This window comes from Pelodiscus sinensis, chromosome 1 (genome assembly GCF_049634645.1).
Source record: "Pelodiscus sinensis isolate JC-2024 chromosome 1, ASM4963464v1, whole genome shotgun sequence".
Classification (NCBI taxonomy): Eukaryota; Metazoa; Chordata; order Testudines; family Trionychidae; genus Pelodiscus; species Pelodiscus sinensis.
The window spans coordinates 103,645,382-103,672,491 of NC_134711.1; the positions used below are offsets into that span (position 1 = coordinate 103,645,382).

The window sequence follows — 27,110 nt, forward strand, 5'->3', positions numbered from 1 at the left end:
GAGGTGGAATCAAGCTGGAGAAGGAATAAGAATCATACTATGGCGAACAATGCTGGGCTAGAAGAATGAAGTTTCACTAGCTGCCTTAAGAAGTATTTTTCCACTTCTGATTATTATAATTCTGTAATTCATTTCATTGTATTTTTCTTAAGTATGGCTAGCAAATTAACACAAAATCTTAGTGCATCAAAAGGATGAAAGAACAATACTATTCCAGAATACATACAGGGCTAAGGTGCATCCTTACTCGAAAGGCATGCGCTAGAGTTTGCACTTTAGTACACTTGTGCAGAGAGTATGTGAAATCTACTTACAAGTTCTGGAGAGGGCCCAGGAGGTGTAACACACTAGCCTTATGTGAAGTGCTTAGTAGCATTAGGACACTCAGATACCATGGTGATAGACGTGGTATAAGACTAGACTAGGTGCTTTAGTGTTGGGCACGGGAGGGACGTGGCCCCAACTCACTACATGCTTGCCTAGACATTAAACTTTTAAAAAGTGATTGGTAAATCACTTTTATAGGTGTAAAAAGAGCCACTTTGCATAGTGCTTTCTCCACCCCTAGTGCCCCAGAAGTATTATAGGGCAGCTTAACTACTCAGCTTCTCAACTAGTGTAAATTGGCACTGTTACATTCTTTTCAAAGGAGCTACACCAATTTATAACCGCCAACAATTTGGTCCAATGTCTTTTAAAGGCATAGTATATTTTAGCATCATGTGATATTACTCTTATGCTACGTCTACATTGGCAAGATTTTGTGTCACGAGTACAGGCAGTCCCCGGGTTACGTACAAGATAGGGACTGTAGGTTTGTTCTTAAGTTGAATCTGTATGTAAGTCGGAACTGGCGTCCAGATTCAGCCACTGCTGAAACTGATCAGTTTCAACAGCGGCTGAATCTGGAGGCCAGTTCTGACTTACATACAGATTCAACTTAAGAACCCCAGGCGTCCCCAAGTCAGCTGCTGCTGAAACTGATCAGCGGCTGATTCCAGGAAGCCGGGGGCAGAGCAACTCTGCCTCAGGCTTACTGTAGTCAGCCGCTGGTCAGTTTCAGCAGTGGCTGACTTGGGGACGCCTGGGGCAGAGCAGCTGGGGTGCTGCTGGGTTGCTCCAGTAGCGCCGCTCCTCAGCGCTACTGGAGCAACCCAGCAGCACCCCAGCTGCTCTGCCCCAGGCGTCCTGATTCAGCCGCTGCTGAAACTGACCAGCAGCGGCTGAATCAGGACACCTGAGGCAGAGCAGCTGGGGTGCTGCTGGGTTGGTCCAGTAGCGCCGAGGAGCAGCGCTGCGGGACCAACCCAGCAGCGCCTCAGCTGCTCTACCCCAGGCGTCGTGGGCAGAAAATCCTGGTCTGCTCGGGGGGAGGGGGCACTAGCTGCGCCCCCCGCCCCAGCAGACCAGGGAGACGCGGAGCAAAGCCGCAGAGGACGCCCGCAGCGGGACAGCAGACCAGGGACACCGGTGCGGCAGCCGTGGCGGGGTCCCGCGTCTACCTGGTCTGCTGGTCATGACTACATGGTGAAATATGAAAAATTATGCAAATCAAAGAATAAAAAGAAATAATTGCATGACACTGTAGAATCCAAGTTCAAATGCCAATTCAAATGTTTGCAAAGTGATGTAGGACAGGGGTAGGGAACCTAAGATGTGGAGTGGTAAAAGACTAGGGGCTGGCACATACAGAATGTACTAGCCTGGACCTTACTAGGCTTTGGTGTATGAGGAGAGTGTTGGGAGTGTTTTCCTTCTTCTTAGTCAGGGGCCATGTCAGTGAGGGTTGGTTTGTTTGTTTAGTATTTTGGTTCTTAATTGAGTGCGGCCCCTGACTGATTTCTCTGTGGGTTTCATCAATTGAAAGCAAAATCCTCTAGTAGTTTTCTCATGAACATTCAATACTTTAGTGTCAGAGCTTTTAAAATTACATTAAAATGGGCATAAAATTCATACATATGCTTATTTTGCAAAGGATACTGTTTACAGTAGAACTTCAAAGTAGTCATTAGTAGCCGGGGAAAATCTGTGAAGTAACTTGCTGTGTGTATTCAGATAGAGAACACACACTCACTCTCTTTCTCTTCCTCTCCACTCCACAAGTTTTAGCTTTATTCCCTGCCATTAATTACAATTTTGAATTTCCACTGATAACTGTAACCTTTGCACATCTACGCTATATTTGAGAGTTTGTCTGTGCATCTGTGTGTCTTTCCATATGTTCAAGAACTCCTCCTAAACATTAAGAGCTAAGGCCACCAAATTTGATATACAGCTTCATTTTATCATAACTTAAAGCAGGATAAAGGTTTAGCTGTGCCGGGACAATGGGATGTGCCTGGAATGGGATTGCTTCCCAGAAAACCATACAGAAAAGGGACAGAATCACCAGGCAGGGCACTGTCCCTGTTCCCAACCCATCTGGTACTGCCCCAAACCTCCCACTCCTCCTTTAGGGAGGGCTGGAGAGGGGACTTTAACTTCCTCCACCAATTCATATGGGAACATTATATTCCTCACTTTGGCTGGGGAGTGCAGGGGGCAGACAAACTTGGCCATATCCCAGCCAGCTGTGTGCACTGGAGCTTCTGCAGCCATGGAAAGATGCTTCTCATCTGGCCCCAAGCTGCTATGGTGACAGAGGGCTCTGGTTGTCCTCCCTCCCCAGGGCATACCAAATCTCTCATCCCCAGCCAAAAGCAATGATTTAAATGAAGCATGTACATTTTCATTTTATTTTCCAAAAAAACAAAAGTTTTTTTGAGTTGAAGACCAATGTTGGATGAATCTTCTACTATATTCATATTTTCAGGAAGCTCCAACTATACCGGGGCTTTAAATTTGTCTGGCTTATTAACATGGAAAATTCTACTATTACAGAGCTCTCAGGAGAAAGTATGTTCACAAGATGTACTATTTCTGTAATATTTTAAACTGTTGCAAGTCTAACAAAAAATCACATGACTAAAAAGTTGTTTCAGTAGGATGCCCATATTTCTCAATGCTCCAATATGGGACACCTGGTAAAATTACTCATATTCAAGCGAGTTCAATGGCAATCAATCAGATCTATGCAGTGTAAACGTTCACATTAAAATCAAGTTGACTGAGCCCCTGTTATAAAGAAATGCTGCATGGCTGGATTATTTTTGTTTACCTTCTTATCTTTAAGGTTCATAGCCATGAGGTGATACACACCCAATCCCCGCATACCTCTTTCACACAGGTATGGGGGTGACTGACCAACCTGACCCAACCTCTCTGTCCTTTGCTCTCTATTCTCCATGTCTGACTGGGCTCCCAGTATGGACCTGACTCTCCTGGTATCTTGCACTACATTTTCTCAAGGCAACATGTGGGAGCATGCAGGGTCACAGCCACCCCTCCCCAGATTTCTGTCGGGGTTCCCAACAGAATTTGGCACTGTGCAGGAGAGAAGGGATGGGAGCTGCTTCCTGCTGAAGGGAAGCTGGGATGGTGTAAGGACGTCTTGACCCATGTTTTCCAGAGCTCATCTCTTCCCTCCATCCCCTTGCTCCTCTGTGGCTAGAGGCACCTTCTCCCTTCCTGTTCAGAAAATATCAAAAGGCAGCTAACACCTCCAAGCTGCCGCTGGCCACCAACATAACCCAGCTGCCTCCTGCCCCCTGGCTACAGGGGGGCAAGAAGGGGTTAAGCCCCAAGGATAAATTGGGCACCAGGGTCCAGGGAACCTGAATGCAGGGCACCACCATCCCGACCAATACACAAAACACACAGCTGTGTAGGGCACAACGGGGCTCCAAATTGCCCCAAATATCAGGGTTGACATGTAGCTGGCACTGCAATGAGCTCTGGCAGCCTCTAGCCCCATCCCCGGCTACCTCCTCCCTGAGGGCTCTGTGTCAGCCAGGCAGTGGCAAGTGGCACAAGTGTGGGCTGGAAGACAAAGGAGGAGCAGAGGGTGGCTGGGCAGCCAGTGGCTGGAGAGAAGCAGCTGTTTCCCCTTACCACTTCTCTCCGGCCGGCTGCACAGCTACCCACTGCCACTCCGGCCTGAGCTCATGCTGCTCGCTGACACCCACCTGCTCTCCTGAAGCTGTCACGTGAGCCTCGCACCCTGCCATGGGCCTACCTCAGGTTGCCACCTCTCCCGACCAGATGGATGGGACACCATTTGCACCAATGAAAGTTCATGTCTGTCCAGTCTGAGAGAGCTGGCAACCTACTCCTGCCCTCCACTGCTTCTGCCCCCACAGAGAGGCCTCTGTCTTCATGGGAGTGTGCTGGTGCTGGGCTGTGTAAGGCACCAGCATTCACAGGGATGGTTGCAAACAGGTTGGAAATAGCTTTCTCCCTATCACTCCAGAGCCTAGCAGAGGGGCAGAAAAGCTTCCCCATGCCAGGGCTGTGTGAGGCTTTGGCACATGCAGGGCTTGGCTCCTCCTGCCCAGTGCCATAGGCCAGAGCTTTCCCTGGGTGCCAGCCCAGCCAGAGGCAGTGAGGGAGGAAGGAGCCTGCCAGGCAGGCTGTTGGTGAGCTAAATGATCCGACCAGCAGCTGGTTCTCTGCACGGTGCTCTGTCTTGGGTGTGTGCGAAGGAGCAACTGGGCTGGGGGGAGGGGGATTGAGTGGGCACTGCCATGAGACGACAATGAGAGAGGAAGCATGTAAAGGGCAGATGGGTGTGCAGCAGAGGTGATAAAACTGGCCATCACCAGCTTACACTCCCCAGCCACCACAGCAAACAGCCAGTACTGACTGGAAAGAGAATGAGGTGAGGTGAAATCCTGCACACAATAGCCAGCACACAGCAGAGCTGTGCTAATGGACCAGCACAGGGAGCAGCTGGCCCTACACTCTTGAAACCAGTCTTGCACACTCACCCATCGTCAGCCACAGGAACCCCTTCCCCCACTCACTGCTGGTGGGAGGGCAGCTGGCGAGCAAGGATCTGGCCAGCAGTAGGACCCACCAGTACTTATGGGAGGGGAAAGACAGAATATACAGAACGATTTGTCCATTTTTCTAAAAGTAGGGACACCTGTGGGAGGGGCTTAAATATGGGAGAGTCCCTTTAAAAACAGAACATCTGGTCACCCAACTTTTCAGGTATTTGCATAAGTTTCATGTGATTTAGGAATAATTAAGGATAAATAGAAGAGGAGCTGTAAAGCCTGTTGGTGCATTTACATTGCACTCTGTGAAAGCCATGGCTTTCAAGGGAAACAAATTTCTTGCCTGTGATCATCAGAAAAAAAGGTTGTATATCAGAACCCCAATCTCAGGAGTCCTGTCCATGGGTGAATATACTTAAAATCAAATATGCTGCTGAAATAAAATGTTCATGAGATCTTCTTTAATTAAAGAAGATGTTTTTCACTGTGAGAAAATGTTGTTTGGCTCATAAGAAGTTATTTGTATCCAAATGTAGCTATTAGTATGTAAAAATCAAAGTACATTATGTCGGAGGAAACTGGTTCTTTAGATGTATCTCTGGAAGCAAACAGAAGTGATTAGAAACAAAAAAGTCTACCAAGTGCTCTAACACACGTGTAAGGCGCTCACAGTTAATTGGCTCATTACATTAGGGTGACAGTTGATGTTATTTTGGGCTAGCCCTTGAAGCATAGTATTGACTACATGTTTATTTCTATAAATCATTTTTTGCGGGATATTTAAAGTCAACTGAATTAAGTACCTTGGGGGTGGGATTGGGACTCTCTCTGTGTTGGTACAGCCTCCATCATGATGGAGTTCTTATTGGGGCCTTTGGGTTATTGGGTGGACTCTGCTCCAATAGGAAGAAATAGATTTAGCAGTCAATGGAATGTCTTTGCAAGAAAAAATAATGAAGAGAAACAACTTTCTCCCAGCTGATGCCATTAAGACAATGGTTTTGAAAATGACATTCCAGGACTTATCATGGGTTACAAGCTCCAGACCTCCGATCTTATCATGACAGTCACTCTTTCAAGAGGAGAGATTGTTTGTAATGCTTGCTAATCTTTTAACAAGTTGCTGTCTACACAGACATACTCTGCTCTCCAAAGGCATGAGAAAATTCCCTCTCTCAAAAAATCTCCCATTGGCTTTGGTGGGACAAAATGAAGCCTCAGCAGAGTGACAACTTCCAACCCTAGCCAGCTGCTACACACTCCTACACTTACATCCTGCCCATGCGAACAACCCCTCTCCTGCTGTCAGAACATCTTCCCCACATCAGTACATTGAAGACAGCACCTCTACTCCTCACTAACATGCCAATCAAGTGACTCCTCCCCTGCCACACCAATCAAATCATCCTCTTTTTCCATACAGAACAAACCACCCAGTCAAAAAAAGACCACTACCTGCAGCGCATATATGCCTTGCCCTTCTCTACCCATGCCAATCTATAAACAGGGGCAACCCATAATACTCACTCACAGTGTTCCCCTTCATACAAAGCCCAATAGGAGAGCTTCATACATCTTATCAGGCAGTAAGCACACCTCTGTATACTGGGGTAACTGGGCATACCTTTGGGAAAATCTGAAGCTCTTTCTTCTCCCCTCATATCAAAATCCATCACTTTCTGGAGCAAGGAGCCCTGGTGCTTCTTGGAGGGAAAATTCATTAGAAATGACAGCCTCAGACAGAGGCATGAAAACAGACGCATGTCCCTCTTCCCCAACGTGCTGCCATTCCCTCACGTCATGGTGCTCCAGGCTGCAAGGCAATGATCTGGCTGCATGGAGAGCTAGTTAATTGGTGTGCCCCATGGCTTTTGAAGCTGTACAGAATGGATGAGAGCAAGGGAATCCCAGTGAGAAAGGTGACATCAACTGTATCCCACCCTGAGCACTGTCAGGTGCAATATCACAATGATCTCCCCAGGCTGAGCTACTGGCAGCTCATCTGGGTCATTACCAATGATGTCTATCCAGCTGCAAGAAGATAATACATCTCTTGTGTGAGTCCCTCTGTCCATCACTCTCTCTCTTCATATTTCATCATAAAAGTTATAGTGAGGACTATTGGGAGGCAACACTTTCAGGTTAAAACAACTCTCCCCCCACCACACACACACACACACACACACTGTGGCTACGTCTACACTGGCATGATTTTGCAAAAATGCTTTTAACGGAAAAGTTTTCTGTTAAAAGCATTTTCAGAAAAGCATGTCTAGATTGGCAGGATGCTTTTCCGCAAAAGCACTTTTTGCAGAAAAGCGTCCCTGGCCAATCTTGATGCGCTTTTCCGCAAAAAAGCCCTGATCGCCATTTTAGCGATCGGGGCTTTTTTGCGGAAAACAGTACTGTGCTGTTTACACTGGCTCTCTTGCGCAAATCATTTGCGCAAGAGGGCTTTTGCCCAAACGGGAGCAGCATAGTATTTCCGCAAGAACATTGACGATCTTACATAAGATCGTCAGTGTTCTTGCGGAAATTCAAACAGCCAGTGTAGACAGCTGGCAAGTTTTTCCGGAAAAGCAGCTGATTTTGCGGAAAACCTTGCCAGTCTAGACACAGCCAGAGTGTTTTGAACATGGCCATGATGCTCTTTGGATGTGAACTTTCCACTCCTGATGATAAAATGGAGTGAGCTACCACTCAGAACAGGAGTCCAGATGTGTAGGTTTTAGCCACAAGTGAGAGACACCATCACACCATTCTGCTGGAAATACCTTAGTATTTTTATGATCATTTTTCTGTTGGCATTAGCAATCATTGACAATGTGCAAGGTAGTGGGGTTGGACAATTTTTAGACAGATTCTCAGTCCTCTGTGATTAGTGAAGATTTATCCCCAATGGTATTTTCCCTCTCTCGATTATGTATGAAGGGTAGAACTCAAAGTGAGAAGAGATGAGATGCAGGGAAGTTTCTACTGGAAACATAGTAGGCTAATACCAGCTTGTTGCCTACCTTGAAGCATGGTGGTGACTACAAAAGTGACTGTAGAAGTGACCTACATGCGATTCCATTCCAAGTCGGCTATCTTGCATTGATTTCTCAATCATATTTGCTCAGTGTGAAAGTCAAAAGATAATCTCACTTCTTGCTGGTCCTGCAAATCCCAGCCCAGAGTCTGAAACTGAGTTATGGTCTTCCTGGCTTTTATATCACCCCCAGTAATAAGAATGTAGTGATTAGGACTTTGCTGAAAATGTTGCTTATGCTGCATATGTCAGAATAAAATACATCACATTCTTGTAGATTGTAATAACTCTGTATTGCTAACAATAGACAAACTTGGTTTGGTCAGTAAATGAAGCAGAAATCTCTCAAGTACACATGCATACTGTAGAGAAAAAAGTGCTGCTTCTCACGGACTCTTTATAAACTTCATCTATATTTTAAGTTGGGGTGGGGAAACTTTTTTGGGTCGGGGGCTGCTCACCCACAGAAAAATCATTTGGATGCTGCACACAAGTGAGAAGCAAAAATTAAAAAAAAAACAAATCTCCACTGACGTGGCACCTGACTGAGAAGGAGAAAGACACTTCCCACATTCCCCTCACACACCAGTGCCGAGGGGGACCACGCTAGTAGATTTTGTGGGTTCCAAACCCACAGTGGGGCAACAGGGGGCTGGAGCACCAGTATAGGCTCCCCAAAGTGGGGAGGGGAAGGGAGACCTGGAGCCTCTGGGGTCAGATCCAGGCAAGCCAGGGGCCACATCTGCCCCTCACGCCTGAGGTTCCCCACCCCTGTTTTAAGTGCTCCACTTTGATATTGAACTACATCCCTGCATTAGTCAAGGGAGTGGTTCCACCCAAGCTAAATAGGAGTACAACAATCATTGTGTACAGTCCTTCATATCTTGAGCACAGCTGGGCAGATGTGCTGCCTGATACCGAGAGCAAAGTTGGTCATAGACTCTCCCTCTCCCACCCTGTCCTGGAGTGACTTATGCCTAGAGGCACTAGTAAGGAGCAACCCTTGTGGAAGGATACAGGGACAATAGCTGTGGCTGGTCTTTGTGCAGCATCCAAAAGAAAAGGTAGACTACTTCCCTCCATGGCCTTCCATGCCAGGCAAGGGCAAGTATCAGTCTAGCCAAGAAATGGGTTCTGTATTCCCTTCTAAAGCTGTTCCATCATTTATTGGTTCCCTCTTTATTGATTTTCCTATCTGATAATATAATATTCAATACAAGCAGAATGTTAGACTTTGCAGCAACTCTAGTTCATGCAAGAACCTGTCAACACTCAAGGTATGTCTAGACTACATGCCTCTGCTGACAGAGGCATGTAAATTAGGCTACCCGACATAGTCAATGAAGCGGGGATTTAAATATCCCTGGCTTCATTAAAATAAAAATGGCCACTGTGCTCTGTTGGCTCAGCTGATCGTCGGCACAGTGCGCGAGTCAAGACTCAGATCGGTCGACAAGGTAAGCCTTTATCGACTGCTCCTGTAAACCTCGTTTCATGAGGCATAAGGGAGCAGTCGACAAAGGCTTCCCTTGTCGACCGATCCATGTCTTGACTCGCGCATTATGCCGACGATCAGCTGAGCCAGCACAGCACGGCGGCCATTTATATTTTAATGAAGCCGGGGATATTTAAATCCCCACTTCATTGACTATGTCGGGTAGCCTATTTTACATGCCTCTGTCGGCAGAGGCATGTAGTCTAGACATACCCTCAGTGCTCAGGATACAGAGGGCAGTCCACTAAAACACTCCATTATTTATTCTTTTCCTTAAAATAAATCAGAGAAAGGATCTATGGATTAGGGAAAGTCAAACGTAATGTTGACAACTCTGATGATTTTATAACAAGTCTTGTAATGCCAGGTGTTGTACTTAAAGTGCTAACTCCTGGAATCAGGTGATGATGGCAGTCTCGCTTTTCAATTCAGTTTATGACTGCAGAGGAAACTGGGAAAATGTGAAGACTAAAGACTCAAGCACCAGGGGGCAAATAAGAAGAATCCCAAATTCATTTCTTAAAGAAACCTCACGATTTTTAAACCAATCTTGTGTTTTGAGGAGGGCCTGACTTATCAGTTTTGAATGTCTGGAGTGGGCAGTACTGTATACCTGTTCTCCATTTTAAATCCTTTCAGTCTTTGTTGCCAACCACTGCTAAATGCTCTACATCAGCGTGCTGCAGAGAGAATCTCTAACAAGACAGGGGAGCACTCAAGGTCACAATTCCTTATCCCCTTACCACAGGGAGATGTAACTGAATAACGTCCTTCACTCCACTAGCCTGTATGGGAAATTGTGGAGCTAAATCTCCCTCCACACTTCTCTACCTCCTACCTATCCACCTGCAAAGGGGTACAAGACATTGAATTTTTCACAACGCTCCTATTCCCATTCTGTTAAAGTGAGGGGCAGGGAGCCCTGACATGAAGAAGCATAAGGGTTTCTAACTCCCTACAGTAAGCTAGACCAAACTCTGACCCTTTCAGTGCAGCTTGTTAAATGATTTGCCCAGCCTTCCCCAAAACCAAAAGGATGAATGTACAGCCCTTATAAAATTGGCATGTTGAAATGTGCAATTTGATTAGCTAGTTGCTCCATGTGCTGAACAGCTCACAAGCTAAATGCACCAGCTGGGACATCTCAGCCTGTTAACAAATATCCATATGCTGTACAATTCCATAAACAATTAAAATCGTCTTTTGTTGGTCCAAAATGTAGCTGTAGTTAAACCTACAGGTACAACATACTGAATAATCAGCTGTCTTGCTGGACTGTAATACAACACTGAATGCAATTTACAAATAAAAACCCAAAGCAGGAGGAAAAGGTTAAATTAGAGATGAGATTTTTAAAGCAGACTGAGGGAGTAAGAATCCATTTTTGGAGGTGAGTTGAGGGGAACAAACAAACAACCCACCTCTGTTCTCCAAAGACTACCCGAGTGTCCTGGCCAGTGTTGTCCCTTTCAGTGAAACAGCCTGACTAGGCTAGGCCGTGTGAGCACTGTTCATGAAAATGCCCAGCAACTGCCCATGCAGTCCCTGCACTATTGCATCTAAGTCATTACATGGCAGAGCCCTTTCGAAAAACTGTTATGTGGCATATATGCTGGGAATGCGAGTTCCTGATTCCCATGAGTGGCATGAGCATTTTGAACATTTCAGTGATTTTTAGCCACTTTGGAAAGCAAACGTTTCCTGTGTCACATTAGGTCATTGGCAAGAAACACTATCCTGTGCGCACTGTCGCTTTCTCAGGCTGGTGCGCACAACTCCTGAAGACTTTCTTTGGAGTCGGCTCTTCTTCCTCCTGTGTCCATTCAACAGTATGCTAATGGAGCATTTGCAAATGAGCAATACATTGACTCCACGCTATGTGACTATCAACCCACTCCTCGTCCCGCGTCATTACGAACAGTTTTAAGGGCACGGTAGAAAGAAAAAAATAAAATGGCCGTTCAGCAATAGACTCTTTACAAATTCACAGCACATAAAAGATCCCAAGCAAAGTGGAGAGCAAGCGAGCTTGTAATTCAAAGTAATTGCAGGGCCACTCACAATCAATACAGTGTAATACAAATGCATTGTTTGTCTCTTGGAGTCGTTTACCCCCTCCCAACGATTTCTTTCCCTCCCCCCACAAGACAAAGAAAATGTAGAAAAGCCTTTAAAAAGTCAGAAACCCATGAAAAATCCATCACTTTAAATTGCGTGTCAGTGGCAGCCCAGCCATATTTAAATGACAGTTCAATGCAGCATGCACCAGGATGTCTTGCTTCATTTGATTCTTGCTCTTGTTTATTTCCCTTCCCTTTTTCTCTTCCTCCCTCTCCCAGCCCCCCCCCCCCCCAAAATAGAAATCATTCTGTGAGAGAGAAGAGAAATGTAAATGGACACACATCTTGTAAGCAATGAACTCACTTCTGCCATTGGCAATTTTTCAAGTCAATTCTGCTTCACCCTCCCCTGTCCCCTCCTCCCCCGAGTGTCTGGTGCTCCTAGGTACAGCAAGCCAATGAGTCTACAGATTGCTGTCCCATGGCTTGCTGAACTAAGCAAGTGTTTTCATCCCCCACAATTATTCTTACCTTCCAGCCACATATAGCATAAAATGCATTTGCTCACTTAGAGTACATCTACACAGCAGAGTTATTTTGGAATAATGTGTGTTAATCCAAAATAACATTATGCACTGTCTACACAAGAAGTCTGCTATTGTGAAATAAATTTGAAATAACGGGCTTCTTACTCCGACTTTCTGTAAACCTCCTTGTATGAGAATTAAGGAAGTCAGAGGAATTGCTATTTATTTCAAAATAAGTGCTGTGTAGACAGCACTAAATTTCAAAATAAGCTCTTTTGAAAAACTACACAATTTGCACAGCTCAAATTGTGGAGCTTTTTCTGAGGCACGCGCTACTGTATAGACGTACCCTTAGGCTGTGTCTGTACTACACAGCTTTTAGCAACGAGGCTGTAAAAAATGCTGTTGTCAGCACGTTTGCTGACAAAATGTTCCCACCCCCTATGAGGCGGGTTTTCTTTTCATTTGCTGCAGCAAAACTTTGTCATTCATGGAGGAGGAGCTAAGCACCCGTGAACAAACATTTTGTTGATCAAGTGCAAGTGCAGACATACCCTTAGAGATGTTAAGCCCAGGTGAATAACATAGGAATCAACATGAATCTAGTCTATATAAAGGTGTTTGCTTTCATAAGCAAGATAAGATCTTGTTTGTAGACCAGGTTTGGTTTAATTCCCTAAAGGACACATTCATATCATATTTCAATAGCTTTTCATGTTCATAGCATTGCATATTCATGTGGTCATCATTATCCTCTCAAAAACATAAGAACAGACAAACCATAGCAAGCCACTTGTTTAGCTAGGTTCTATCTCTGATAATGGCCAGAGTCACATGATTCAGAGGAAGGTGGAAGAAACTCCACGATGTACAGATCTTCTTTGGTGCACAACATGATCTTATTCTCATACTAATATCGGGTGGGTATCCTCAAGTTGTGGATGATTCGCTGCTCCTTGTCTGCAGGGGTGGGTTTTTGATTTCCCAGCTGACACCCACCAACTTGGATGAAAATGAATTAATCTGATGAGCTTCAGTGGGGGACAGAGAAAATGGTCAGGTAGCTGATAAGGAGTCATTGGCTTCCGCTGCTTGTGAACAGCTCAACAGCATGGAGTCCTCCAGGTTGGTGTATCTCTATAATCTTGACCCACCTGGAGATCCATGGTGTCGAACCATGAACTTATGAAGACAGCTCTGCCTCCAAGCGGTGGGAAAGCTCTTCTTCACCCCCAGCATGTAGAATAGTCCAGTACTTGTCACTTTCTTTCCCAGTGGTTACATTCCACAAGTATTCCTTTGTCTCTTTTACTACTCCTTTCCTGCCACCTGCTTTTGCCAATACCATTCCACAACTTAATGCATGTGTGTGACTAGAAGCAGTATCTACCAGTTTGTTTTAGGACTTTAACTTCCATCTGTCCCCTGAAACTAGTAATAATGAGGCTCCTAGTGGACTTCATGGGATCCCCTGGCTCTTGCCCCCCTTTTTGTGCTGTTAGTAGGTCTATGTGATGGAGGGTTTTTTGTGTTTGTTTATTTTGCAAGAAGATGAGGGGAAGTGAGAAACAATTGTGCAGGTGCCTGGGGGTAGTGATAAAAAGCTTTATCAAAGAGGAAGGTTGTGTGATGGTTCCTGAAGGTGGTCAGACCCTGGATCAGTCTAGCTGACCTCCCAGTGAAATCCAGTTGAGTGGTGGACTCCAAGAAACATTAGATGCCAGGGAGAAACCAGTGGGAGTCTTCTGACATACTTTCCTGGCATTGCCTGTGACTCAACATATGATTTTGTTCTTTCTATGCCATTAGTTGGTCCCACTGATTCCTCATTTGCCAATGTGAAGGTTCAGCTAAATGATTTCAATTTACACAGCATTTCAGGACAGCGCAGAGGTGTACATACACCTTCCTCTAGTGGAGAAGAGTGAGCCTACCATTGAGTTGCTATCTGTTATACTCATTTGGCATTGAATAGATTTTTGTGTACAGCATGGGTTGAGATAAGACTATTTGCAGAAGCTGAAAATATAAAAAATAAGATGAGCTGGATAATCCAGGACAATAAATAGTGTTTCAGCATTTTAGAGTATTCTTTCCTGTAGATACCTCACAAAGTTAATCAAAATATGTGATTTGGGGAAAAAAATAATCCCTAAACTAGAAAGTTTTTCAATTTCTCTTCTCTTGCATTGGGCAACTACCCACAGCAATACAAGGACAAAATGCATAAGCTGGTGTAGTTGTGGGGAGGGGAGATAGGTATATATGTTTAAGCATTCATCTTCTCCTGCTGCTTATTCTTCCACCTGAAGTTACAACTGCCCTGTTTATGACGTAATCATTTGTTGCAGTGGAGAAGATTACAGTGGCAAAGAAGAGGCAACTAATGAATATAAACAGCAGGATCAAATGAACTCTGAAGCAACGAAGAAACTGACTTTCATGCACGGGCTCATAGTAATTTAAAGCAGTACAGAGACACCACCCACAAAGACACTTAGGGCATGTCTCCTACGAGGAAATTATTTTGAAATAACTTATTTCAAAATAATAACTCCCAAAATAACTATTTCAAAATAGTGAGTTCACGTTACAGGGAAGCCTCAAAATAAGTCTGAAGCAGGCTCCCTTAATGTGGATTCATTACCTAGACTTAGGGCCCCAAAAAGCACTGGGGAGTAATTCCTTTGAATGACTCTGGGGAGTAGTTATTTCGAAATAGCTGCAGTGGATCATCCACACTACTGCTATTTCAAAGTAACTATTTCAAAACAAGTGTTATTTCTCATGGAAAGCAGGAGTTGTTATTTTGAAATAACTAGCCCATTCTTTTAAAAGAATGGGCTGGACAGTGTGGACATTCTGCTTGTTATCTTCAAATAACTCCCTAGTGTAGACCAGGGTTTAGGCTCCTAACTTCCACTGACGTCAATGAGAGTTAGGAATCCAAATACCTGTGAGAAGCTGGGCCACACAGACAAACCTGGATCTTGTCATACTTACAAATATGTAGTACTATCTTATTCCTTAGAAAGCCCTATTAAGTATGTGTGACTGCTGTGAGTAGCAATTTACTCCCTGATAAGCCTTTTGAAGTATAAAGAACTACTGGTAGCCAGCACATTGCTTCTAGAGTAGCACTATTTAAATACATAGGACCAGTACTTCCCCCCCCCCCCCCGCCCCCTCCCAAAAAAGTGCCGGTACTCCAGGGGAAAAGTTGTTCATCAAAAAAAAAAAAAAAAAAAGCAGTGAGGCAGGCATTGCCCTTTTAAGAGATGCGACCCCTTTAAGAAACATGGCTGTTGGCCATTTTCATCACAGAGGAGCCAGTACGCTCTGTTCTTTCTAGGTAAGCTTTGACTGGAGGCCGGGCAATACCGTTACAAAAAAAGCAATGCATAGGACTATTAGGGCACATCTACACAGCAGCGTTATTTCAATCTAGGTGCTGCATGCCCCTTGCAGGGCAGGGGAGGGGGTGAAAGACTCCATATGCTCTCATGTCCCCAGGCCCTGATTGGCTTGGAGATGAGGGAGTGAGCAAAGTCTCCTTCTCCCACCAGGGGCGAACGGTGCCTAGAGTGAACCGCTAGCTGTTCAAAAGAGCTGGTGGTTCACTCTAGGCACCATGCCCCCTTGCAGGGGGAGGGGAGGGGGTGAAAAACGTCATGCACTTCCCCACCCCCAGGCCCTGATTGGCCTGAAGATGGGGGGAGTGCTCAAAGTTTCCTTCCACCACAGCGAAACACCACACCTAGAGGGAATCGCCAGCTGTTCAAAACAGCTGCTGATTCTCTCTAGGCATGTGGGAGAGGGGCGAGGGCAAAGACTTCACACATTCTCGCACCCCCAGGCCAATCAGGGTCTGTGGGAAGGGGAGAATGAGAAATGCCATGGCCCTGCCCATTCTGACTGGGGCCCTGGGGCCACTTTAGAAATTTGTGAAGTGGCCCCCCTTCAAAAATTATTGCCCAGACCTGTATCAGATCATTTAACTTGCTACTAAGCTGCATGTTTTTTAAAGCTTTCTACTAAGTGTCAGCAGTCCCTTGATTAATTTATCAGACAACAGGAATGTAGATTTACTGGGTTTTTATTCCATTTTCAATGGGCATCAATCTGTCCAGTGAAAATTTTACTAGAGCAATCAGCAGCAGAAAGTCTGGGAGAACTAGTAGCTGCTTCCATAATATAGTAGTGCAGTCAGAAGATACATTAAGATTAAATTCATGTTCTCCCTGCCCTTGTTTTCTTTTCAGGTGTTTCCTCTGCCTCATCGCCAGCCCTTGATGGACTGTAAACAAATCCTTCAAATATGCTGTCGTGAGACTGGTTGTAAGATACCATAGCACTGAAAAAAAGGTAATTTATGTTGCATTCAGTTACTTTCACTTATAGTCTTGTCACTACCAGAGTATATTAGCCTCATATGTAGCATCAGAAAGCATTTGTTCAGCATTTTTGGACTAGCAATGACAACACAAAGAGACAGACTCATCAAGGAATGCCTAGAACAGTCAATTCTTTGGAGATGGAAAATAAATGGAAAGCTCTCAACGTACATTCAATATCTTGGAGAGATAATGGGGAGAGGGGATTCTTTAGGCTCCCCATTGCACAGAATGGCTACATCTAGACTGCACGCCTTTTTCAACAGAGGCTTTGTCAACAGATACCGTCGACAAAGCCTCTGTCGAAAAAGAGCGTTTAGACTACAAGCAGTATTGTCAACAAAGCAAGCCGCTTTTTCGAAAGAAAGTCTAGATGCTGTCTTTCCAAAAAGCAGTTTGCATGCAATAGCGCCTTTTTGAAAGAGTACTTTTGAAAAAAGGCATTATTCCTTGTAAAATTAGGTTTACCGCTGTTGACAAAACTGCCACGTTCTGTCGACTTACTGTAGTTAAGGTAGTTTTGTCAACAAAAGTCAACTTTTGTCGACAAAACCCTGTAGTCTAGACACACCCAATGAGACATATATCCCATGCCTCCAACACTGGGAAGCACCGGCTGTTTCAGAGGAGGGATCAAAAACTCTCTGAAGAGAGCCATGGGATAGCTTAGAAAATTTGTCTAAAACCCAACCCTTCCCCAACAGACAGAGGTTGGCATAGTCCCTGAACCAGGAGAGTTCATATTCCTTCCAAAACCTTGGAAATGAGTTTGTTTATTTTAACTTGGAAAAGGGAGTTAAAGATTTGCTATTATAACTGCATATTCTCTTTGTTCAAATAAATGTCCCTTTTTTTAATCTTGTAGAATTTTTGGCCTCAGTGTGATTGTGGCCATGAGTTCCAAAGGCTATGTGAAAAATAAATTATTTTTATAATTTTCTTCTCTTTTCTTCCCTACTGGCTCCCTTAAAGACCCCTCTTATGGTCAATTTCAACTATTAAAGGCCTGATATAGCTATCTCCATAGCCCACAGATGATACTGTGTACAAACATGAATGGCTCAAAGGACCTCTTCTTTTCTAGAAAGTGAACATGCTATCCTTAGGAGATCAGATATTTTGGTACTTTTCTACAAGTTGGGTAATTACATTCTTCTGTCTTAAATTTCTCCTGCAGTTTTACAATTAGATACAGTATTCTTCCTTCCTGCCCTCAGCTGATATGCAGTATTGTTGTGCATTCTGAAATGTTTCACTCCAGAAGTGGCTGTATTTCAGTGGTGGGTGAAGCATAGAACTGGACAATCAATTGGTACTGTCTTTTATAACTGCATTTACCTGAAAGTTAACATATAAAAGGAAGTCCATTATCATTACCATCTTGGCTTTTTTAGTAAACATTTCTGATATCTGGTTTGCTTTTTGGTTTTTGTTTGTTTTTGTTTTTGAAGGGGGAGCAGTAGTTGGTTTTTTACCTAAAAAGGTCTGATCTTCAAAAGAGGTAAGCACCATCCGCTGAAGTGTACGAGAGTGTGGGTGGGTATCGGTGTTCCCTAGAAGCTTTGAAAAACCATGCCTTTCCCTAAGGTACAACTGTGAAGAATTCAATTTAGTGTTTCCTAGTGATACAAGCGATTTCCCTACATGTAAGATGGGAGCTGAATCGAAAGAATAATTTTCACAGCACTGACAGCAGAGGCACTGAGCATGAAAGTTACTTGTATAAAAATCAGGTTCTGCCAAGTCTGAGGAATTTCATGTCTGTTAAAGGTAGTAAATCAAAGGATAAGCCAGAGGACAGAGGAGCATTTTTTAATCTGAAAAACTAGGAGTAAAATCCGGACTTCACTAAAGTCTATGAAAAGACTCTCTCTGATTTCAGTTAGGCCAGGACTTCACCCTAAAACAGTCAAATACCTTATGGCTATGCAGCCTGCTTAGTATTTTAAGGGGGAAGGACCCAATTTCCTGCAGAGATTCATCCTATTTTAGTCTGAAGAAAGCTACTGTCAAGTATTAGTTGTCCACCAGCTTGTGGGATGGAATCCTGGTCTCATGAAGTCAAAGGCAAAGCTCCCATGACTTCAGTGGGGCCTAGGTTTCCCCCCTTGGAGGCTACTTTTGATGTAGGATTTCTGCCTACATTGTGAGGCCAGCCAGAATCTATTGTATATATCGACACTCTGTCTACCATTGAACTAATGAGAACTCACTGACGGGGACTCTAACTGAAGGGCTTTTCACTGTGCTGAATCACATCCTTTTTGCAGTCTGTCCAAGACAAGAGTGATTTCTATAAGGGCCAGGACTTGCCTGAAGACCAATAAGGCCCAACATTCATCATTCTAAAGCTTTAAAAGGGACAGGGCACATGATCAAATTGCTCATCTCAGAGGTGATGCTGGCATTACCCAATAACTTAGGGTATGTCTACACTACCCCCCTAGTTCAAACTAGGGGGGGTAATGTAGTCATACGGCGTTGCAAATGAAGCCCGGGATTTGAATTTCCTGGGCTTCATTTGCATAAAGCCGGCCGGTGCCAATTTTAAATGCCGGCTAGGTTGGACCCCGTGCCACGCGGCTACACACGGCATGGACTAGCTAGTTCGGATTAGGCTTCCTATACGAACTATCTGTATGCCTCGTGGATTAGGAAGCCTAATCCGAACTAGCTAGTCCATGCCGCGTGTGGCCGTGCGGCACGGGGTCCGACCTAGCTGGCATTTAAAAATGGCGCCGGCCGGCTTTATGCAAATGAAGCCCAGGAAATTCAAATCCCGGGCTTCATTTGCAACTCCGTATGACTACATTACCCCCCCCTAGTTCGAACTAAGGGGATAGTGTAGACAAACCCTTAGTGTGTCACTGTGTACATGCCGTATTGCAAAATAATCTGCTCAGATAATTATAACCAAAACTGAAAACAAGACATTATTTCCCCTATAAGTCAGGCACCTATCTAGTCACTTCAGGAAAGAAACCCAAGAAAAAACAAGGGAGGAAATCAACTGACTAACACTGGAATGATTAGGTAAGGACACCAGCATGTCCAATAATTGCTTATTAAATGCAAAAAGTACTATAAAAAGAAAACAATGGACAGACTCCAGATCTAGTCTCTTTTGTCTGAAACAATATGTTTGGATGGTTCCAGGGTGATATTTTCCTATAAGAACATAAGAAGGGGCATATTGGGTCAGACCAAAGGTCCATCTAACCGAGTATGCTGTCTGCTGACAGTGGCCAGTGCTGGGTACCCCAGAGGCTTACAAGGGAGTGCTAAGACTTCATCCACGGGGCAGTTCAGGTATAAAGAGGAGACTATCTGGCACATAGAATGCCACCCTGTTTAGCAATGAACCAGCAGAACCCTTGTATGGAAGGCTCATATGCAAACCACAACTCAATTTACTTCTTAAAAGCCAGGCTTTGGAGATTCATAATTGTTACATGACACTTAGAAAAATTTGGGATACAGTCGTACCCTGGAAAGAAATTTGATCCTTTGAAAAGGGCATCCACCAACAAACCAGTATGTACTAAAAATAGATCATTGGGTGAGGAGTCTTTCTCGATAACTCCCTCACGTAATAAATCTATTCTCTCACCTCTATCATATGTTTAGTTCTGAACAAGTGTGTGTATGTGGGGGGGAGGGAATGATGTGGTCCTATTTTCAAAAGGAAATGCATAACATATAAATGTGTAGCTTTGCTGTCTCTACCTGCTCCTTACCAGTTGTAAATATAATAAAAATAATAACACCAAGCTCTTATATGGTGCTTTGCATCTGTAGATCTCAAAATACTTAATAAAGCAGGTCAGTATTGAAACTGTCATGTGAAAGGCCAATCTTCTCATGCAAAACTCTACACATGGAATGCCACCCTGTTTAGTAAAATGAACTACCTGAATCCTTGTATGGAAGGCTCATATGCATACCACAAGTCAATTTACTTGCTTAAAAGCCAGGCTTTAGAGATTCATAACAGCTACATGACTCACTTTGCACATTATGCGATCACAAATTTTGGCTTGGCAGAAACAGCGCTCTTGAAAAATGCCATTATAGAAACAGTCCATTTCTTAGCCATGTTTGAGATAAGACATAAATCTTCATCAGCGAGGGGTAACATCTCCTGCTATTGCAACTATGGTTTCCGTGCAGTCAGGGGCTTCAAAATGCTCCACTCGCTTACCATTAAACTACTTTCATAAAATATGAACAATGGTATCCCTTGGAGAATGTAGGTGGCATTAACATTCTGGTCTCAGATTTTATTTTACAAAGAGGGCAGAGTACGTTGCCTGACAGGATCTGTGATGGTGGCTGTCAGGAGAACAGGAAGCAGGGGAGGCCTCGCTCACATGTGTCATACTCAGTTTTGTGATTCGCCTCAGATGTCAGGCTCAGGAGTTAAAGGCTATGCCCCATTCTGCAGGGGCATGGTGCCTTTCTGGATACATTTGTTTGAAAACCCATAATTATTTCTCTAAAACTGCTAGATGCCACTCTTGACAGATGGCAGAGAGAGAAAGAGCATCTGGGAAGTAGGGAAAACCTCAAGCACAATTACTAAAGCAAACTCTCTAAAGCGAAAGTGAAGAAGGGAAGAACATGAGGAGACAATACCTTATCCAATAAGGCAAAAGCATATATTGTTACACACGTAGCATTACTGTTAGTTAAACATCAATGTGTAGAATGGCAAAATCATTTAACCTTTAATTATACCATAAATGAGACAGCAACAGAACCTGGAGAAAAGATGAAATTTACATAAAAGACAAATTGTGCTAAAAGCCAGATATTCACATTTTGGATACTGCAAGACAAAGCAATACTAATAGGCTACTGATTGTAAATCTCTTTCTTCGCCTGTTTTGTAATGACCTTCCCTAAAAAACTTGAGGGAAAGATCAACAGACAGACAGATATATAGACAATTGTGTATAGGGTTGTTTGGGAAGATATATTAAATGTTGCTTAACAATGCAAAAGGAACTAACAAACAAAAATCAATACCAGGAACAAGTTATTTCCATTTATTTTAGCCTTCAGTAAATAATAGTTATAATTTCCCATGGTTAAAACATTATTAAGCTAACTTCTTTTTCCCAGTCAAGCAAAAGGAAATTCTGGTTTCTTCCTGGCTACTTCAAGGTCACTTGGGGCATGGGTGTTTTGAACGTGGCTTTTACAGTATGGCATTGTCTAACACATGATCATCACCAACAGTACTTAATAGAATTGCTGTGGGACATGTCATGACATTGTATGGGAATGGGTTATCACTGAGTAATTCTGAAGGGAATTCAACTTTCATAATGCGAAAAATAGTGTTTCAATGGGTCTGTCATTGTAATACCAATTCCTACAAATTACCACATTGCAGAGGTTTAGAAAGTACAATAAGACATTCAGCATCAGGTGCGAGAGCAAACAAGGCCAACCCTAAGTAATAGCCTGGGTTAGTATGCTTTTCAAAGAAAGGGGCTACCTACTGATCCAAGCTATTGTGGGATCACTATTCACTCTCTGGAATACAATCAGCCTGTTGATATGATAATCAAGAACATGATGACTATGTCTAGACTGGCCCCTATTCTGAAATAGCCATGCTAATTTCAGACTTTGGAATAGGGAAATCCGCGGGGGATTTAAATATCCCCCACGGGATTTAAATAAACATGTCCGCCGCTTTTTTTCCGGCTTGGGGAAAAGCCGGAAAAAAGCATCTAGACTGGCGTGATCCTCCGGAATAAAGGTAGGAATAAGAGATCCTCTTGAAAAGGGCTTTATTCCGGAGGATCGCGCCAGTCTAGATGCTTTTTTACGGCTTTTCCCCAAGCTGGAAAAAAAGTGGCGGACATGTTTATTTAAATCCCGCGGGGGATATTTAAATCCCCCGCGGATTTCCCTATTCCAAAGTCTGAAATTAGCATGGCTATTTCAGAATAGGGGCCAGTCTAGATGTAGCCAAAATGTCACACCGCACTTCCACCCTGCACTCACCATGCACTCAACATGCAATAAATATCATGTCATCTCACAAAGTAAATTGGGACATTGCTGCAGCTTTGGACACACCTTGTGGAATATGCACTACAAGCATGAGGAAAATGGAGCAGATGCCTACAAAGAATTCCATGTGTATTAGGAGTAGCTTCCTGCAAGTATGAATTCCTTTTCCCCCTTGTTCCTTTTTCTCTTGTTCTTAACTTACTTCCTGTTTATCCCTAATTTATATAGTAATATTTTCAGCTCTATCTTAACCAATCATTTTACTGAAATTTAACTAACCAGTCCTAACATATTATATAACATGATTATCTGACCAATTATATCCCACCAAAAATGAGGCCTCAGAGGCTACATCTAAACTGCAATGCTATTTTGGGATACCAGAGTATCTAAGAATAGCTATCCTGCGTCTTCACGGCAAGCCTGTTATTTCAGGCTCACTATCCCAATGTCCCTGTAAACATCATTCCACAAGGAGTAAGGGACATTTTGGAATAGGGGGTTATTTCGAAGCAAAATCGAAATAAGATACATAATTTGCGTAGCTCAAATTGGGTATCTTATTTCAAACTACAGCACAACGTAGATGTTGCCAGACTGTCACAGTGAGAAAAGACACATACCCAGGCAAACTGTGATTTTAATTCTTTATTTGTATACCCCTGAAACTAGTTAGATGACAAGTATATACTTAAATTCTTAAACCAGAGGCCTTTACAAGGAGGCTGAATATCTATATCATATAACAATCACATCTCCTCCAGAACCCAGACCAGGAGAGGGTGGGGGGATGTCAGTGTTCCCAGTGAAGTGGCCCAAATGGCAGTACCACATCTGCACACATGTGAGCCTGATCCAAAGCCCATGAAAGTCAATGGGCTATTTTCCACTGACTTTAATGGGCTTTGGACCACCACTTCTAAGCAAAATGAACCAGGAAATACTATGTGAGGAGTGTGGATGTAGAGCCAAGGCTTCCCAATGGGCAATAATTTGTCTCAGCCAGCTTGGCTTTGCCGCAGCCAGCAAGCACAGCGGATTGCCGAGGGGACGTAAGTGGAAAGACAGGAAATGAAGGAAAATTTAAAATGTATTTTTAATGATAAGGAAACAAAAAGAAAAGGAGTGAAATAAAAATCAAGGGCCAGGTTTGTGGCCCTGCCTCCAGATGTTTGGGGCCGACCCAAGGTTGCTGGATATTACCTCCAAGCTCCATTTTGGCCTTTGGCTGGCCTAGAATTCGCAGAGCAGAAAGTTGGCACAGAGCTACTTTTTGCCTCTTATTCCACTCTCTTCAGCTGCATGGTCTCTAAACTCACCACAGCTGGTGATAAGTTTACCAGTATCACAACTGGTGAGAGCCATAGCTACAGGAAACCAACATACAAGCGACAAAATGGATAAGAAACATCAGGGGAATGGGGTGGGGGGGAAGGAAAATAAATAAATAAAAAGCCAAAGCATCTGGAAAATAAAGGATGAAATAAAAAGCAACCACAAACATAATAGCAACAGAAGAAAGATGAGCAAATAATAAATGGGAACAAAGATAACCTCTGGCAATGCCAAAAATAAAGGACAGGTTAAAAAAATAAAAAAAACATACAGAAGAGGAAAGAAGATGTTGAGTCGATGAGAGAGACTTCAGAACCAAACTGGACAGAAATCAAGCAAATGAGATGGTGTCATTGCTAATTTATTCCTTGACGAAAATTTGTGCAGGCTGCTGGAGTCATGTAAGGTGCTATCATCCGACTCATGGATGCATTACAGTGTTGCTGCATCTTCCTAGTTCCTTCTTTCCATTTTTAATTAGATTAGACTAGATATATTCAGAATGTCAGGAAACACCTTTCCTACCCTGCCTCTGTAGAGGAGGCATACAAAACAACAAAGAGGAGGCGTCAGTCACTCATTTTGGCTCTGAGTGAGCAGGCACAAAGACTTGATCTTGTCATTTTTATACAAGAATATTTTGCTGGCCTGAGGCCAAGATGAAAAACAGAGCAAGTTGGATTGCTTTTGTGTGGGTGTAAGATTGTATATAATATGTATGACCTCCCCAGGACCCTGTAATGATTTTCTTTCAGCTGCAGCCAGAAAAATAGACCTTGAGATTGAGTTATTTCTTCAGAAAGGAAAGATGATGTTTTTAGTCTCTTTCTTCCCTCTTGCTCCCATCTGTTCCCTCTAAATCACGGGTTTGTTCTAAAGCTGGTAGAACAGTTAAACACTGGTGCTTAATTTGTAATGAAAGAGGTGATGGGGCTCAAGCAACGCTTTGAATTTTAAACTTGTTATGACTTTGAATGTGCAGTGACATTGTTGTCATTACCAAGGACAATAATGACATGGTATGGTATTGTTACCCTTACTTCTGCACTGCTGCTGCCTTCAGAGGTGGGCAGTGGCTCCTGGCGGGGAGCCCAGAAGTGTTGGGATTATGAACTGACAAGCCTACAACTGTCAGGGCACAGCCCCAGTAAGCCTTGGCACAAATGTAGCACTCTTAAACACAATAAAACCAAGGCTCATTAATATTTTTACAAGCAAATGCAGAGACTGGGCTCAGTTCACAGTGACGTACAGTATCATACTACTCATCATTTGCAATTATTTGAACACTTGCCAAGCATTTGCACAAATGCTTGCAAATCCCAAGATTTTCCTTAGTTTTAGCGCAGGTTCCTTGTCTGAAATTTCAATCCTAAACTTTATGATTTGCTATTTGTTTCTCACTGTTCCCAAGTTCCAAATATTTCGCTCAGTCAGGCCCCACTTCAGTACGAAAGCACATGCCTTGACTTCTGGGGGATTTATCCTGTCCTGAACAGGGATACCGTTGTCAATGAAGGTCTCACTCTAGTAACACCAAGCCACCGATGAAGTGGATCAACCACAGTCCATGAATAGCAATTAGTCAAATAAAGCATTTAATGAACAGCCCCAATAGGAAACTTATGGCTCCAAATTATTCAGCACTTATTTATGTTTGATGAATAAATTCAGAAAATGAGATCAGATTGCAAGTGATTCTACAACACAAAAGAAGTGAAGGTCCCAATTTGCAAGCACGCTTAACTCCATCATGTGAATAATCACACTGAAGTCAAGGGGGATAGTCATGTTTCAAAGTTAAATATGTTTAACTGTTCACAGAATCAAAGCCTCTATTTGTAATGAATAGGTCTAGTATACTTGAGGAATTTCCTATATTAGTCATTATCAGTATGGAAAGTTACCTATCTTGTGGTAAATAGTAAGGAATTCAAAATGTAGACTAATTGCTATTCATGTAATGTGGTTGATCTACTTCATGGATGGCTTGGTACTACTAGAGTAAGGCTGTCATTCGGAACTGTATCCCCGTTCAGGACAGGCTAAATTCCACAGAATAAACCATTCAGAATAATTACACTTTAATTTTATTCACTAAAATGTTAACATTTTGGCCCAAAGTCTTTTTTCAGGACGTATTTCAGTAATAACAAATACATCTTCTCTCCCAGCCACTATGTCACAAACCTTTTCTGTATTTACTTCTTTCCCCTTTCCCTCCATTCTCTTCTTTCTCCAGTCACCCAATCTGGCCACATTTAATGTGTGAGCCTTCTCCTTTGCAACTCCTGGCATGTGTAGTCACTGGATGGAAAGTAGGATTCTTCCCCCTCTGCATGGAAAATTTGGATAAATATTTCAGCAGAAATTTTTGACATTTAGTTGAATAAAGGAAAAGATGACAATCCCAACATTTGGGGGATTTAGCCAAAAAGTTCTGATTTTTGTAATTTTGGTTTTCCCATTAAAAAAATTAAAATTTTCAAAACAGACACTTTCTGTGAAAAAGTTCATCTAATGGAAAACTTTTTTTTTTTCATTGAAAGAGTTTTGGTGGGAAATTTTTGCAAAGATAAAATAGCCTCCTGACGGCCTCCCTGGAATTCATTTAGCATCCATCACTTTTCATATTAGAGCTGAAAATACATAATTTCTCCCCCGCCCAGGGTGTTTATTTTCTCCCTCCCTCTGATGTTACGTATTATCTCTCATTAATTTTAAGGGAGTTTATCTTAAAAAGCTATAGTCATATTGCTATACAGTATTTTAATCAATTCTGATTTATTATTATATGCAGTAGTTAAATAAAATATACATAATATTCAATAGCCGTGATACATAATCACTGTAATGAATTACTATTGGGAAGGAAGAGCCACATCATTCCAAGATGTGAACTCAGACCTGAAATTGAAATTAGAAGATTTTTGTAAGTGATGCAATATCTCCCACTCTCATATATGAATTAGGGAGTGAAAAGTAAGATGACAAAGAAACAGGAAGAAAGACTGAGACAATAGTACATACTAGTTCTAGACTTTGTCTTGGAAAACACTGAGGCTTTGTCTTCACTGCCAGTTTTTTCCGGCAGAAAATATGCTAATGAGATCATGACTCATGCTAATGAGTCCCTCATGAGCATATTTTCTGCTGGAAGAACTCGCAGTGAAGACGTAGCCTGAGATTTTAGGACTGCTGTCCCGTTTGGTGAATGGGAGTTTGATCACAAGTGCTACTTCACTTCCTATGTGCAGAAAACAAAATCACAACTCAGAAATTGTACTGTGTGAACAAGTCCAGCACACTCCCTGGATTTCTTACATTACAGAAGACTCCAAATGGAGACCAATGCATTCAAAGCTAA

General features: G+C 43.1%; 1 protein-coding gene across 2 annotated transcripts in view; it reads right to left on the bottom strand.

The window, feature by feature from the left end:
- The window catches only part of CHRM2 (cholinergic receptor muscarinic 2), a 135,943-nt gene that overhangs the window by 83,435 nt on the left and 25,398 nt on the right, over window positions 1-27,110 (bottom strand). Inside the window, exon 3 of one of the 2 annotated variants that reach the window (XR_012906703.1) lies at window positions 23,037-26,078. The exons of the other annotated variant lie outside the window; for it this stretch is intronic. The gene's annotated coding sequence lies outside the window, so the exon portion shown is untranslated. Of the gene's footprint in view, window positions 1-23,036; window positions 26,079-27,110 lie in introns of those variants that run through there. 2 annotated transcript variants of the gene reach the window in all.